A 10613-nucleotide genomic window follows, 5' to 3' on the forward strand; every position below is an offset into this window, starting at 1 on the left:
TCTCTCTCTCTCTCTCTCTCTCTCTCTCTCTCTCTCTCTCTCTCTCTCTCCCTCTTTCTTTCTCTCTCTGAAACCTGGTTCTGTAAAACAATTCCAGCAAAACTGCCTCTTCTTTTTCTCTGACCTGCCCATCAAGTAGCTTCCAGTTCTTGTCTTTTTGCATGAGAATTGGGCACATCCTAATCTGTCAGATCTGTCTCTGATTTGTCACTTTTCTTGCCACTCAGTTACACATCACATTCAAGCATGAGTGCTTCCTTCTACAAATTAAATTTACCTTCGTTGTTAGGTACTTTAGGTGTGATCTAAGGGCAAGTCTGTATTACAGCCAGAGGGACTAAAGGTGTGTGCTAAGGGCTGATTCATACCACAATTAGAAACCCAATCCCAGAGTTTACAGTGTGAAAAAACGTACTGCAACAAGGGCCTTTAAGTTTGCATCTGTTACCTTATTCCATTCTTATAATTCTTACTTTTGGTCTTTTAATAGTATGCCATGTTTCCTAGATGTTTCATGTCAGGATTTATTTAGATTTAACATTTTCTTTAGAAAATGTATTTTTTTCTTTTATGGTGCCTTCAGAAACTTCTGTTCTCTGTCCCAGTTCTTGCATTCTGTTGGCAAACCTTGCCTCTGTAGCTCCTGTATCACTTCTATACTTTTCATTTACACATTTCCCTCTTTCCGGTTTCTTTATTGGTTTTATTTTCACTTTCAGATCTTGAAAAGATTTATTCATTTCATTCCTCTGCTTGTTTGTGTTTTTGTAGATTTCTTTAAGGGATTTATTTATTTCCTGTATAGAACCTCTAAAATATTCATACAATGTCTTTCAAGGTCTTTTATTTGTGCTTTATTTATGTTGGAATATTTGGGACCTGCTCTAGTAGGGTATCTAGGTACTAATGGAAACATTGTTCTTGCTGTTACAGATTTTGTTTTTATGCTGTCACCTAGGTATCTGGCACTGAGAAGATTGTAATTCTAGGTATTGATATCTGATCTTACCTATGTTTGGTGGGTATTTAGTTTATTTGTTTTGGTTGTCCTATCTGGATCTTAGGAATGCCTCCTGGAGTTGGAGGCTGATACAAAGCAAAGATCCAGGGAAGGTAATTTTGGAGATAAGTATATGTGTGAACCTCTGCACCAGAGTATAGTGAGTCTGCAGCAGGTGTTCTGAAGCAGAGCTGAGAACGAGACCGTGTGACATTTCTACTTGGCAGAATGGAGGGAGATTGGAGATCTACAGTGAGTTTTCCTGCTTATTTAGCAGGAGTGGTCTGTGTGTTCCCAAAGCGTGTGTGCTGGGGTAGTATTTGGAACAAATTTTAAGGGCGCAGGGACTGGTTAGAAGGGAAAGATGTGTATGATACACTGTAAATAGGGAAGTAGGAGGAAGGAAGATTGCAGCAGGTGTGGTGCTGCAGATCTGGGGATGAGACTCTGGGATTATATTTGGAGTAGCAGAAGGAGATATGAAGGAATTATTTATCCTACCAACTTCTCGGGCTATAGTCTACAATTATTTTATTCTTTATCACATAAAATATGAAAAACTGAATTGCCATCAATTAAAAATTTAATATTATAAATTCTAATGTGTGCTAAAATAAGACATTAAGAATAGCATTAGGAAAATGGCAGAATAAAGAAGGAAAAATAGGCAAAATAGAAAGTTATAGTCTTAGGCTTGATTTTCACTGATAAAAGTAAAAACTCATGTGAAAAGCACAAAAGATGAAGTTTCTATCCCTTCATTTACATTCTAACCTGAAGAAAGACTTTCTTGGGCATATTAAATAACCCTGGATTTGTGATAATCAAGCTATCACTAAGCAATATTTGTCCTAGTCCATATGCCAGCATGTGGGAAGAATATATGCAGAAATAAGACAGAAAAGGGATAATAAAATATCATTTCTTGTTCAGGTATGTTATGCTGCTCTATTATAAGCACACATCTCTGTTTTCAAATAAAATTAATGTTGGCCAATTGACAATTACATATGGGATATTAACCTCATGGATTTGAGGTAACATTTCTAGAATTTCTTCAACTAAGAATAATTTTGTATGGACATTAGTAGAAACAAAAGATAAAATTTGTAGTGTATTTTATTCACTAACACATAAAAAATAAAGCAATTATTTCATAAATTAATTAGAATTTTTGGTGATTGGCTTTCTTTCTTTGTTCCTTTTTATATTCTCAGGGGGCAGGGAGCTGTGAGACAGGTTCTCGGCCTCACAGGCTCAGCTTTATATCCTGCTATAATATGAGATACTATAATTTGCCTGGGAATTTACCCAATTCAACCTTCATGGTGCTGAGATTACAGTCATGAGCTTCCATGCTTGGTTCATAAGGGAAGATGCTTAACATATTTTGGAGGAACAGAATATTGATGGATGATAGCAAAGCTATCACTTGTGTTTGTCATTTGGATGGTAATTTTAGCTTCTGAAGAGCAGAGAACAAGGATTCTTTGGATCCCTAAAGATCAACAGGAAGGGAGAAATGGTGGGGAAGCTTGCATTTAAAACTTCCTTGATACATCTCAACAAGAGACGAGGTTCCACAAAAGAAATGTGAAAGAAAGTACAAAAACAATCTAGAAGATAAAAGCTCACAAACGTGACCACTAGCATCAGGATGGTGTGGGCTGCTCTGGTGACCAGAGGGTCCGTGGTTCTGATTGGAGGAGTGAATGTGTTGCATTCTGTGGTGGTGTCTGTTCAGGAGAAACGCCATGGAGATATTGTTCCAGATCATGATGCTGATGAATACTGTGTCATGGGCAAACCTCAAGAAGCTCATGCCTACACTGAAACCAGAAGTGGAGCAGAACAATTTGTCTTTAAAATCAGTGTCATTGTGTGTTTTCTGTGGACCATTCACTTCCATTGGAATGTAAGCATTATGTAAGACACTGAAAATCGAGCAACTGTAACAAGAATAACTCACTATCTTGGGGACTTTTCCTCTGAGCACGACTCTGCTCCATTTACCAAGAAGCAGTGTGAAAAAAAAAATGGTAGTTGCTCAAGACCCAGGTGGAAGACAAGTTTGTGCTTTGAGTCACCAGGCAAATGAAGTACCAAAGTTTACATGAGAGGTAACTGGAAGAAATACTGTACTGCTGTTTGGAATTGCCAAGAGGAGGATATTGAATACACTGGCCACAGCTAAGTTTGTTACTAAGACCTGTATGGGTGTCAGTTGACAGTTAGTCAAAATTACAGAGAAATTATGGATGAACAGAAGGAAGTTTGCCACAGTACCAACCCCAACCTGACAAAGCAAAAATATATTTAGAGCCATTTCCTCCTTGGTTTTCAGGGTTTTATTATGGGACAGCATGGAGATGGCTTCATTAGACAATGGAATAATGATCAAGTTTGACAATCCTGTCTTTGATTGTCTCCTCAATTGTCTAAGTCTTTGAACTGATTTGGAGTCTTTTTCCCCAAGAAGGATGAACAACTATATGACACTGCAGGAGCTATNTCTGGAAGACAATTTGTAGACATTGATCTAGAATGACAATTTTATACTGAGTTTACTTTAAATTCCTTCATGAAGGTGATGTGTATATAATGCAACTCCATCTCTGTTGATCAACAACAGGACATAAATTTTATGGTCTCTGCATATTGATACATGAACATTTATAGACAGTAATGCATTTTTGCTTCATTAGCATTCAACATATTTCTTCATGTTAAAACAGTATATTAAGAAATACAAATTATTAGCTGAGGAGATGGCTCAGCATTTAAGGGCACTGACTGCTCTTTCCATGGTCCTGAGTTCAATTTCCAGCAACCACATGGTGACTCACAACCATCTATAATGATACCCGATGCCCTCTTCTGGTGTGTCTGAAGACAGCTACAGTGTACTCATATAAATAAAATAAATCTTAAAAAAAAAAAGAAATACAATTTAGTTGTTGGAGAGATGGGTTCTGGATATAATGTCTTCTCCTTATGTTTGTGACTCTCCATTCATATATATTAGAGTAAAATTATCACATCCTTAAAAGTATAGTTTGGGCCTGGAGAAATGGTGCTGGCTGCTCTTCCAGAGGGACCTGGGTTCTATTTCCAGCATTCAGGTGGCAGATCATAACTGTCTGTACCTCCAATACCAGGGTCTCCGTCATCTTCATAGTCATATATGCAGGCAAAAACATCAATGTAATATGATTAAAATCAATAACTCTTTATGAATATAATACAAATTAAAAATTTATACTTTATAAAAATAGGATTTAGCAAACACAGATGTGGATGCTCACAGTCAGCTATTGGATGGATCACAGGGCTCCCAATGGAGGAGCTAGAGAAAGTACCCAAGGAGCTAAAGGGATCTGCAACCTATAGGTAGAACAACATTATGAACTACCCAGTACCCCCCCACCCCCGGAGCTTGTGTTTCTAGCTGCATATGAATCAGAAAATGGCCTAGTAGGCCATCAGTGGAAAGAGAGGCCCATTGGTCGTGCACACTTTATATGTCCCAGTACAGGGGAATGCCAGGGCCAAAAAAAATGGGAATGGGTGGGTAGGGAAGTGGGAGGGGAGATTATGGGGGACTTTTGGGATAGCATTGGAAATGTAATTGAGGAAAATACGTAATAAAAATATTAAAAATTAAAAAAATATGATTGAAGCATGTCTCCCAAAAATAATCCATCTAATTTTGATATATCTTACATTACTCATCATAGTGATTGAATATGACACATTTCATAAAACATCACTAGTGTTCTGTGCACATGGACGATTTGATTTACACGTATATCAACTATGTGGAAACAAATCCAAGGGATAAGAGCATATGAATTGATGAATAAATTCCTGCATTTTATGATTTTCTAAGGTATCAGGAGCTGGACTCTTGTGCTACTCATCTGTGGCTTCTCACCCACAATTACAACAAATAAGACATTGTAACCACCCTCAGTCTTGAAGCAGGGTGATCCAGACTTTGACCTTGCTGCCACTAAGAAGATTACCTAGGTTAGATCCTTCTGACCTTGATGGCTCTATTTGCTCTTCTCCAAGACTCTGCTTCCTGCTGAAAGGTCCTTGAGACGTTCCAGAGAAACACCCTGTAGATCGCCTATGGGCTGGCTGCAGGCATCAAGAATGGGCTGACAGGGGATGGACCTACCCTTTTATAAGCACGGACTCTCAGTAAACTTCAGAGGCTTTGAACAGAAGGGTTTGTCTTGGCCTCGTTCTCTTCTCACCATCTGATCTCTTTCAGCCCCAGCCTGCCTTTCAGGGGAACCCAGTTCATGTGGTTGCAGGCGGCTACAGATGGCGCCCAGAACACAAGGCCTGAACATGGCGGGACAATCTGAGGGAACGCTGTCTTATATGGAACTCCACGAGAAGGGAAGAACAAGATCGCATAGAGCACAGTGAGCAACAGGTATTGTTGCTAGCGCTTGCTTTAAACTTCATCTTTTTTTAATTGTTGCTATAGGTGCGATAGGATACGGGTAAATTGGGACAGTGTTGACCCTGCACAGATTCCACTTAGGGGTGGTCAGCGGGAAATGGGATCAGAAAATTCTGAACAGGCATTTGTTGTTCCCAGCCTCCAAGAGCTGCTTCAGGCAGGAGGAGTGTGTTTTGAAAAAACATTTGTTAGAAGATTTCTCAGATCAGGTAGATTCTTGTTGCCTATGGTTCAGAAAAGAAAAAAAACTTTAGATAAGAGAACCTGGGAGAGAATTGGAGATGCTCTGAGAAACACACAGGCAGATAATTTCACTCTCTCTGCCTCTGGGTGCTGGTAAAAGATGCTATTGATGAAGAGACCTCACAGGCATCAGATAGCACCCAGGCAGTGTTTGAAGAATCTCAGGAAGAACACCTGCCAGAGAGGACTTTCTCAGAAGAGGGACTCTCAACCCTAAATTAGAAAGATACAGAGATTCTGATGATGAGCTAACATTAGACAAGGAAGATCATTCGGAGAAAACAGCCGCCAAATATTTTGGCAAGTATTGGCCTCCTTGCGAACCTCCTTCTCCACCTATGGCCTACACTATAGGAGATGCTACTCATATGGACATGCAACTAAGTAAATTAGAGTTTGAAATCAAGTTGCAGAAATTGACTAATGAGCTTCAGGAGCTAAAAAAAAAGTGTCAAATATAAGGAAGAACAGCTATTCTGAAATGTCCCATGAGCTGTGAGTCAGGCTCATGGGAAAGGTCAAGATACTTCTGACCTGTTAGCCTTTCCTATAGTTGAGATAATTGATCAGCAAGATAATAGGGTCAGACAATACCAGACTTTGGAGTTTAAGGTGATACAGGAGTTAAAATCAACTGTTGCACAATATGGCACTACAGTTCCTTTCACACAAGCATTATTGGATACTGTCATGGAGTCACATTTAACACCCCAAGATTGGAAGACTCTATGTAAGGCTACTCTGTCAGGAGGAGATTTCTTACTTTGTAGTTCTGAATAGCAAGAAGCCTGTAAGAGAACTGCCACTTTTGTAAGATGTCCTTTCGGGGATCTCCATTCTAGTCTCAGGAGAGAGAGGGCACTCAAAGAAACATGAGAATCCTTCTTGATGTAAACATATGAGGCAGTTTAATGGCAGATCTCTGGGTCGAAATGTATCTCATGCAGGAGACAGTGGATTCGAACCCAAGACTCAAAAGCTATGGTTTTTTTATGGGGTAAAGGGCTTAGGGGTGGGGAATTCAGCATAGCAACACACTATTGGCTTATTCAAACATCAGCAGAAAAATTACTTGTATGTGCATATCAAGGTGTCAGAGTTCTGTGAGTTGGATGTTTATCAATGCTAGCGGAGTATCTGGTCAATTTGAGTCAGTTCAGATAGCCCTGTTATGTCCTTACATTCCTCTTTATCTTTATGGTCAAGCTGTTCCTAGGAATGTTTTAACTATGGGGCATGCCCGGGTTTGTTTTTCTTTGTTCTCAACCCCAGGCAGCCTCTAGGCTCACAAACAACCAGCAATTTCTGAGTACTTTATATGACTTACAGGTCTTGAAATTTTATCTTTCTTTCACTTTGAATGCTCAGACAGGTAATCCAGACTCGGATGTTAACATGCTTTTAGGAGAAGGTCAATATGAAGGCAATGCTAATCAGATTGGGTTTCCTGTTGGATTGTACACGCAGGTTGCTTTGGTTGCTCGCCGAGCTTGGAATCAGTTACCAACTAAAGGGGATCTTGGTGGAAGTTTAGCCAGCATTCGGCAGTGTCCTGATGTGCTTTACCAGGATTTTGTGGATAGGCTATTGAACGCAGCTAGTAGAATTCTTGGAGATTCTCAAACGGGAATTCCTTTCGTTATGCAATTGGCTTATGAGAATGCTATTCGGCCGCACAAAGGACAGATAGACTTAGCGGGATATATCTGGCCTTGTGCAGAGATTGGGCTGTCATATACTCAGGGTTTGGCCTTGGCTGCTGCTTTGCAAGGAACCACTGTGCAAGCAATGCTTGCACAGAAACGAGGGGATAAGGCATGTTTTAAGTGTGGAAATTTGGGTCATTTTAAAAATGATTCTCCTAAGAGTAGAGGTGCTGAGAGTGGGCAAGCAGGTTGTGTTCCAGGAGTTTGTCCTCGATGCAGGAAGGGCAACCATTGGGCTAGGGAATGAAAATCCAAGAAAGACATTCAAGGATGTCTGTTGCCAGGAAAGAGAGGAGGGGCCAGCCCCAGGCCCCTAGATACCCACAGTAAGCAGCTTATGGGGCCATGAAGCTGCTGCCCAGCCAAAGAAATCTGTTTTTGAATTTGTCAGGGCAACCCCAGGAAGTGCAGGATTGGACCTCCGTTCCACCACCCACATAGTATTAACACCAGAAATGGGAGTTCAAACTCTACCTACAGGAGTTTTGGGATCTTTACCCGAAGAAGCTTGTGGATTTCTTTTAGGATGAAGCAGTTCTATTGTAAAAGGTCTGCATATTTATCCAGGTGTTATAGATAGGATTTTGAGGGAGAGATTAAAATCATGACTGTTTCCCTTCATGGTATTATAACTGTACCTGCTAATCAAAGAATTGCTCAATTTGTCTTAGTTCCTTTGCATCTGCTACCGTCCAGATTTGTTAAGAATGAGAGAGGACAAGGTGATTTGACTCCTCCTCTGGTGTGCATTGGGTTCAATCTATTACTAATCAGAGACTTAACCTTAAATTGACAATTGAAGGAAAAGGCTTTGAAGGATTAATAGATACTGGAGCTGATGTAACAATTATTAGAGGACAAGATTGGCTTTCAACTTGGCCTTTGTCGGATACACTTACTCACCTTCAAGGAATTGGTTATGAAAGATCCTGAAAGATTGTAAAAGGACACAGAAGCCCTGAAATTGGCAAGATAGATGTCAGTGTTAGCAGAACTAGCTTCACTGATTTAGAAAAATAGAGGTGCACAATGCTCTGGCCACTCCTTGAACCTGTGTATCTGCTGATGTTTTGACCATTCCTTGACTCATGTGTGTGCCCAGTGAAGAAGCCCATTGCCAGGTGTTTGTAATATTAGTTGCTGAGAAAGAGTCAGAAAATCTTCCCAGCAACCACAGCCCAGCCAATCCTGAGTTGCTACACCTGCACCAGACTCTTTCCTTGTACCCGTCCCATACCCATTTCTTGAGGATAGACATTGTTTAGATCAGGAAATCCCCTACTCTCCCCCTTCTCCTTTCCCCCCTGAGGGCCTATAAAAACTGGGATTTCTTTCCCCTCGAGGTCGACTCCTCTACCCCTGCGTGGGATATGAGTCGTCCCCAGAGCTCTGGCTTTCCCCAAATAAAGCCTCATGTGGTTTGCAACAAGCTCAGTCTATCGTGAGTTCTTGGGTGTCCGCTATTGTCCTGAGGCCTGAGTGAGGGGCTCCTCTTCAGAGTCTTTCAGTTATGCCAATAACCCAAAACAATGCTCTAAATTGCTAACCTGGAGAGATGAGAAAGGCAATTCAGGACAAATTCAGCCATATGTTATGTCAAATTTGCCTGTTACCCTATGGGGGAAGAGATCTCTTGTCACAGATGGGCATTATAATGTGCAGTCCTAATGAGGCAGTAACTAAGCAGATGCTAAGACAAGGATTTTTGACCAGTCAGAGGCTAGGAAAGGTAGGACAAGTTATTAAGACTTTTGAAAGTCCTAAACCTCACTCAGTCATCAAAAAACAAAAAAAACAAAAACAAAACAACAAAAACCAAACCAAAAAACAAACAAACAAACAAAAACAAACAAAAACAAAAAACAAAAAACCTCAGTCATCAAAAAAGACAAGGAGGGACACTTCATACTCATAAAAGGTAAAATCCTCCAAGAGGAACTCTTAATTCTGAATATCTATGCTCCAAATGCAAGGGCAGTCACATTCATTAAAGAAACTTTAGTAAATCTCAAAGCACATATTGCACTTCACAGAATAATAGTGGGAGACTTCAACACACCACTTTCATCAATGGACAGATCGTGGAAACAGAAACTAAACAGGGACACAATGAAACTAACAGAAGTTTTGAAACAAATGGACTTAACAGATATCTACAGAACATTTTATCCTAAAACAAAAGGATATACCTTCTTCTCAGCACCTCATGGTACCTTCTCCAAGATTGACCATATAATTGGTCACAAAACAGGCTTCATTTGATATTCTTAAAGAGAGTTCTGACCCTACCTCCCCTAGATCTTTAACCTCAGAAGGATTGCTGGCCTTACAACAAGTGGAAAGAGCTATTGAAGAACAATTTGTTACTTATATCGATTACTATTTGCCTTTACATCTGTTAATTTTTAATACTATTCACATGCCTACAGGATTGTTGTGGAAAAGGGCTCCTCTAATGTGGATACATTTGAGGATATCTCCTAAACGTAATATCCTGCCATGTTATGAAGCAGTAGCTCAGATGATCATACTTGGAAGGAAACAGGCACTAACTTATTTTGGGAAAGAACCAGATATCATTGTTCAACTTTATAGTGTAAATCAAGATACTTGGCTGAAGCAACACAGTACAGATTGGTTGCTTGCTCAAATAGGATTTATAGGAACTATAGATAATCATTATCCTCAAGATAGGCTGATAAAGTTTTTAAATGTACATGAGGTGATATTTCCTAAAATGATCTCTTTACGGCCTTTGTGTAATGCTCTTTTGATTTTTACTGATGGCTCCTCTAAAGGGCGAGCTGGATATCTTATGAATAATCAACAGGTAGTGAAAGAGTAAAACATAAAAACAAAATTCTAGGCCTTTGGGCCCAGGCTTGGGAGTGGGGCCTTTGTGGCTCTGTGCTCTGAGGTGTGCTGGTCATAAAACAGATAGCAACATTCCTCCACCCACCTGCTTCCTGGGTTCAAAGAGTGTTCATTCAAAGAAATTCACCCTGACCCACCCTGACCATTGCTGGAACCTGCAATTCAAATGTGCTATTGTTAGGGGCTCTTAGATTGTTAAGTGCTCTTAGATTGTTAGGGGCTCTTAGATTGTTAGGGGCTCTTAGATTGTTAGGGGCTCTTAGATTGTTAGGGGCTCTTAGATTGTTAGGGGCTCTTAGATTGTTAGGGGCTC

General features: G+C 40.1%; 1 pseudogene; it reads right to left on the reverse strand.

The window, feature by feature from the left end:
* Positions 1 to 2458: 2458 nt before the first annotated feature.
* Positions 2459 to 3326, reverse strand: LOC110289216 (annotated as a pseudogene).
* Positions 3327 to 10613: the final 7287 nt, after the last annotated feature.

This window comes from Mus caroli, unplaced genomic scaffold (genome assembly GCF_900094665.2).
Source record: "Mus caroli unplaced genomic scaffold, CAROLI_EIJ_v1.1 scaffold_15526_1, whole genome shotgun sequence".
NCBI lineage: Eukaryota > Metazoa > Chordata > Mammalia > Rodentia > Muridae > Mus > Mus caroli.